This window comes from Zerene cesonia, chromosome 17 (assembly GCF_012273895.1).
Source record: "Zerene cesonia ecotype Mississippi chromosome 17, Zerene_cesonia_1.1, whole genome shotgun sequence".
Taxonomy (NCBI): domain Eukaryota; kingdom Metazoa; phylum Arthropoda; class Insecta; order Lepidoptera; family Pieridae; genus Zerene; species Zerene cesonia.
In genome coordinates this window covers 1,458,921-1,465,902 of record NC_052118.1, presented here as the reverse complement: position 1 = coordinate 1,465,902, position 6,982 = coordinate 1,458,921, and positions in this window count along the sequence as shown.

Below are 6,982 nucleotides of genomic sequence, written 5' to 3'. Positions count from 1 at the left end.
TTATATCATAGAGCTAAAGAATTTGTTTGTTTGGTTGAGCGCGCTAATCTCAGCAACTACTGGTCCGATTTGAAAAATTATAACAGTGCTAGATAGCCCATTTATTCAGGAAGGCTGTAGCCTGTAGGCTACTATCACGCTAAGACAAATAGGAGCGAAGCACCATTGAATAATATTCAAAATCGGGGGATTTTTTCATATGGAGAGCTTCCGTTGCGTGCGCTGCTAGTTAGCGATAGCCCAAAGTAACTAATCCACGCAGACGATGTCGCGGGCGGAAGCTAGTCTATAATAATCTAGCTGACGAGAAAAACAGATGTTGGTCGATCCTCAGACCTTCCCGATATGCACACAAAATTTCATGAGAATCGGTCGAGCTGTTTTGGAGGAGTATGGGAACGAACATTGTGACAGAAGAAATGAACTAGTATACGTTTTTAATTAATTTAAAAAAACTGATAAAAATTGATATATTTTGATACAACAAAACATTTTCGTACACGTACTTAAGAGAATCCATCCAGAATACACCTAACTTTTATTGTAGGCATGACAATAATATTTATTATCAGATGTGTAATTATAACTAGATAGTAATAGTGTCATAATTGTTAAAAAAATACCACTAATAATTGCATATTCATGCTAATTTTGATTTATATAATGCATTAAATACAGTTTAAATACCCTGGATATACTTACAATCTCTCAATGCAAACCAGTTCAAACCACTTCAACGCTACAACAATTAAAACCAATCACTTTTCCATCTATTACTTATTCAGGTCAAACTGATAAAGTTATATATTACAACTGAAGTTTCAAACATTATAATCACCGGTATAGCATTTCTTAAAGGAGTTGCAAACTAAATCAAAACCTGGTATTGTTACAACAATAACAAGTCCTTTCAAAATATTGTTGAAGCAGAACTTTGTATTTCTTACTCAAATTAATTGACTTATAAACTTTATGCTGCTGTTTACTGAAAATGCGTTGGCGAATTATTTTTTTAATCATTAACTAGCTTTCCGCTTCTCTTGCATAGTAAAAGGATTTTTTTATTCGAGGATTTTCCTGCATAATTTCCATTGCCGTCAAAGCTAGGTCTCCATTGCCGTAAAATTTCCTAGATAAAAACTAGACTACTTTTTTAGAAAATGTCATATTCGTGTTTTATCGACTTAAACTTAGCGACTCTTCCTGACATCTATTGGCGAATAATAATACTAAAACAATTTTTTCTTCCTGATATCTATTGGCGAATAATAATACTATTTTTTGGTGAATAATTAAAGTTCCAGCAAATGGCGTTGTTAAGTAACGAAGTCAATGAGTGTTTGCTTTGAGGTTAGACTAATCTTGGAAAAAAACGCTTATAAACAATCTAACTTCACGAAGTTAAACCGAGCAAAGCTCGGTCATCCAAGTACTATTATTTAAAAGTTATACTTGCATTGTTTACACCTCCAAAAATTACACTGTCTCAGTGTTTTCCTACATCACAGGTTGTCTGGTAGAGATCACTTGTTAGTGATAAGACCGCCTTTTGTACAATAATCCTTGTTGCTGTGTTTCTTTTGTATTGTTTTTCTTGGTGTACAATAAAGAGTTAATTATTATTATTAATATTAAAAATAGATGTTCCTAGTACAGATATAGAATATCACAAAAACGAGCGATATTATAAAATTATAAGTAGGTATCTGTCTAGTTTGCATTGTACTGCACCGAAATAGAAGATTTAATTTCGGTGAGGTTTAAAAATCGAAAAGTTCGAAAAAAATTGCCTTTTGTGAACTTCGATGTAGCCGTGTCCAGGATATTCGTGATAAGATATCAGTTAATATTCAAGCTAAGAATTAAATTTTAATTATACAGTATTTTTGTTTTTAGTAAAATTCTATGCTATTCGTAAATAACTTAAATGGAAATATAATATTAGAGTGAAAAGAAATATAAGAATTCAAGTAGATTTTTGTTATAATTTTAAAATTATAGCATAAATCTACAAATACAGATTTTGCGTTCGCTAAATCATTATATTTTAAAAGTAACGATTTTAACCTAGATAAGTGCTTTTATGTACATAATTTATATGTATTATATCGCACATAAACTGTTCCTTTTATAAATACTTATATACAACGCAATCTTATTGTTCAATGTCTTATTGCTAAATGAAATACCTACTTTTATTCTATTAATTGAAAGAACAAAGGTAGGGTTTACAAGGAAAACGACTCAAATTAATGAACTCAGCTTTTCATCCTATTTAATTGTAAAGATCAAGATTCAGTTACAATTAGAAAATTAAATGAAAAGAACCGTTATTTAAAATTAACCGTTATCGTAATCAAAATTAATAGGTCCATAAAATCGCATTTAAAACCTCTTTATAAGTAAGTAGGTAACGATAGAAAATTTGGATAAAAACATTATTAAAATAAAATCGGTCAAGTGCGAGTCTTCATGCCACTGTTTCGTGGTCCGTACATAAAAGCTTAAGAGCAAGAGCGAAAAAATATAACCCATCCAATTTATGACCGTGTCAACCGTCGCTTAACTTCCTTTATTATTATTTTTTTGAGTGGCAACAGAAATAAATCATCTCTAAATCTCATGAGACGCAGCCTGGTGACAAATGGACGGACGGACAGACAGACTGCGAAGTCTTGGTAATAGGGTCCCGTTTTAGTTAACGCGTTGAGTACGGAACCCCAGAAAGAATGAATATTTAACTGAATTGTCATCAACAAAGTTAATGTTATCACATATTTAAATACGCCCTGGTTTCTATGAATGCACATAACTAACCAATTCTTGTATATCCTCTAAATTACTACTGATGCAATCCATCCAAAATAAATAAGAGAGTCGTAATTCACTATTCTCAAGTACTCATTATTATTTCCCAAAAAAACCTAACAACACAAAGCGGCAAATTATATATAAACTGATTGTTCAGTAAGTAAAACAATATGACATCTAACTCCAGTAGAAACACCTAAATATTTCAGACTGTACTTTAAAATGTAGACTTCTAAAATCATCTTATTAATACAACTATAGAAATGTGAAATTATTAGTATTATAACAGATTTGAAAGAATCCCCAGGCATCAGTCCCTACATGGTAACAGTAAAGGATAAGGTATTTACTTACCAATTTTTAGAGAATTCAATGTATTAAAACATTCTCCAACATTAGAGTCGCTACGTAGTAATATCACAGATTATATAAAACTATACGTAAAAGCAAAGAATTAGGTACCTACTCAGCAATTTTAGAATTCAATTTACGGAATAACAATACGTTTTTAAATGTTTAAGGTTTTAAATTACTTTCTAGCGATCGAACCATCTTATATTCGGACAGTATAGATAAAAATGGCTTTCAAAAGTAAATCCCTGTAAGTAACACGTGGGTTGATAGTGAAAAATTAATTAGTATGAGTTAGTTAAGAAAGAATCAATTTTGTTTGTAAACATTTTATTCAAACAAAATGTTTTAATCCTGCCAATGTTTTTAAAGTATGACATTAACATAAAACTAATTAAATACATAAATCTATCGCCTTTTATTATTACACATATTCCCGTGTCACAGATAATAAATTAACGGAGAACGTCTGAAGACTGCTAAATCATTTTGTCATTCATACACCAGTCATATCTTTATTGCGAAAACCATTCGCAGTCTCATCCAATTTTAATTCTGACAGTATGACAAGGGGCTTGAATATGCAAATCACATTAGTATATAGGGCCTTTCTATATGATAATTTATTGATATATATAATATGCTATATACGATGAAATTATGTAAAACATGTTACTTGGCTAAGATAGTAACATTCGTGGAGTTATGTCTCAATGACGAATTAATATAATATCTAGGCGTCTACATGAATAGAAATTTTAACATATTCTATACAAAACTAACTACCAAGCGTCAATATATACATATTCCACGGTAACGGATTTCAACAATAGAAATGACACTGCAGTAAAGTTCGCTAACAAGGTGAATGTCACATACGCGGGGCTCGGTCAGTGGACGAGGGAACGGACTGAGTCGCTATTAAGGCCCTGTAATTACCGAACGAAATCTAATACGCTACTGAATTATAAATGTATAACTCACTGTGATTGTCTGTCTCTTCACGCTTAAGTGACTTAACCGATTTGGTACAGATATAGTTTAAGACCCGAGACGGGGCAGAAGATAGTTTTTATCCTGGAAATCTTAAGGAAATGGGAACCATGCGTTGAAAACCCTGGACAATCCTTCCTTAGACTATGAGAGTGAAGCCGCGGACATCATGTTAGTATTCTATAACAAACAGATTTATCGTGCATGCTGTTGAGTAATAGGTGATAGTTTAGGGACAAAAAATTAATATATAACTTATTATCATTTTGAGACGTCTATAACTATTGTATAGCATTGATTTATGTCAATAAATAATAATAACGTCTGCTGTCGCTAAATTTTGGGTAATCTATAAATCATATACAATAATTAATAAATAATATATTCATCGTAGGAAAACCATAGTATAATATTATATAGTGACTAGCTACACCCGGCAAACGCTGTTCTGCCTTACTCTTATCGTTTAGTGGTATGAAAAATAGATGTTAGCCGATTCTCAGACCTACCCAATATGCTTATCAAATTTCAGAGGAATCGGTCAAGCCGTTTCGGAGGAGTATAGAGACTAACATTGTGACACGAGAATTTTATATGTAAGATGTACTGTAATGCAATGTAAAAAATAAATAATGTAATGTAAAAATGTAATGTTATGTAAAATAAATTATAATAAAAATCGCTACAATCTTTTTCAACGATGTCAACGTAAGCGTTAGTTTGCATTTATCAAACTATAATCCCGACTATGGCCCGCAATAAAATATATTCAAAGAATAACTGTTGTCTTTGTCCATCTTAGCAGTTAACATAAATGAACTGAAAATTCCAAAATTTGACATGAAAAAAATTTAGTACAATTTGAAAATTATAGATCGGTAACGTGTGTAACATATGAGTTTATTTTTTTAACTAATGAGCTGCATATAACAAAAGTATTCAAGATATCAAGCTTTCATTATAACGGAGGGCCCCAGAGTGTCCAGACGACAGTCCGCCCCAGTCCAATTTCCCTACGTAACTATAGTGTCAGCGTCTTAACTTTCCCGTGGCAGTAGTGTCAGGTGCTTAGCGGTTCTGAGCTGTCGACTTGTTAGAACTGAATGTTATTCTAAATTGTCTAGACGGTGTTGAAATGTCACATGGCAGACATTTTAGAAATGCGAAACATTTCCCGCTGCTATCAAAATAGGCGAAGTTTTGAATGCCTTTTCAAATATGTTATGAAACACAGCCTTTCATAACGTTTAACTTTTGAACGAAATGTTAACAAAGCGATATGGAAGATGGTTTTGGGTGTTATGCGAGAGGTTGGAAAGGTTATCTGTTGTGTTGTTCTTTATAAAGTTCTAAGCGATTTTTAAAGAGTTAAAATCGTTCCCGATTTTATATCAAGTTTGTTTTGATATAGACGTACTAATGTTTTTAAAAAATATTTATACCGGTAAGACAATTTATTTATCAATTTATTACAACATTAAGATAGTCCCATGGATTAATGGAGTGTTTTTTCGTATAACCATCTTTAAATATGATATTATGGTGATTACTTATGTACTTTAAACAAACATAACCAACATGATTTCCTCATTATTGAAATTACATTTACATATTTCTCGATAAAAGCAAATTTAAATATAAATATTTGAATCCGCCATTTATTCGATTCATATCTTCTCGATTTAAAGAGTAGGCATGTTGAAGTGACACGAGAAACAATATTGTCAAAAAATATAAGAATCTACATGGTCGAATCAAAGTTGTATCTTATTCCAATGTTTTATACAGTTAACTAACATAAAAATAAAATTTTAACAGTCCAAGTATCTTTATATCAAATTTATACCCGCTATTATACTTTGAAGATGACAATGATAAATTATAGAAAATTTACATATGAATAGACCGCAAATAGGTGGCCTAACACAAAAGGTATATTCAAATTTCTTAAGCCTCATCTCGGGTAGAGTAGGTACCTAATTATATCTAAAAACACAGTTATTAATTGAACAATGCATATATAATTGTTATTATATGTTGTTATACTATAGATACCATGCATTCATTGCAGAGTATATGACTAAATGCGCATTCTTTATCGGATAAATCGATGTATTTTATCCACAGAGCCACGTTCACAAATCACCAGTCCATACAAACAATCGTTACAATTTACGGTGTCATAATTCTTAACCATATCTACGCTAAAACCGACGCAAGGAATATATATCGTACCTGTACTACGTCAGCTCCATATATTGCCTACAAATTGTACCATATACATTGCTCGCTTCGCATGACACGAGTGTTATCTAGGTCGTTAGTGCCTTACGATGTACGCGTGTTTATCCAAGTTTACGGTTTTGTAGAGACACGGCGAGTCTAGTAATTAAGGCTTAGTAGCAGTACGGATAAGGCATGCGTTAATTCGCAGTAGAACCGCTATTTTATGACATTAAGTTTATTTGGACAACGAAGAGTATTTGATACTGATTTATGATAGTTATTTTTGATTATGATGATTTGAACATAAAAGCATATAGGTCAAAAAAATATCATGATCACGGATAGCCGAGAAGCTAGGTGGATAGATTTGGCAAATAGACGCGGATTCAAATCCCGCCTCGTAATCAAACTCATAATAATGATTAATCTCTGACACATAATATCATACAAATAATAATTAACCAAAAGAGAATAATTTGATTTGAAGGATTACTTCGAAAAATGCTATTTCACATCGAAATGTTAATCAACACAGCAAAAATGGCCTCGTGTTGGAAACTGCAAAACGAATCCAGTGCAAACAGTAGTAACCTGAAAAGTT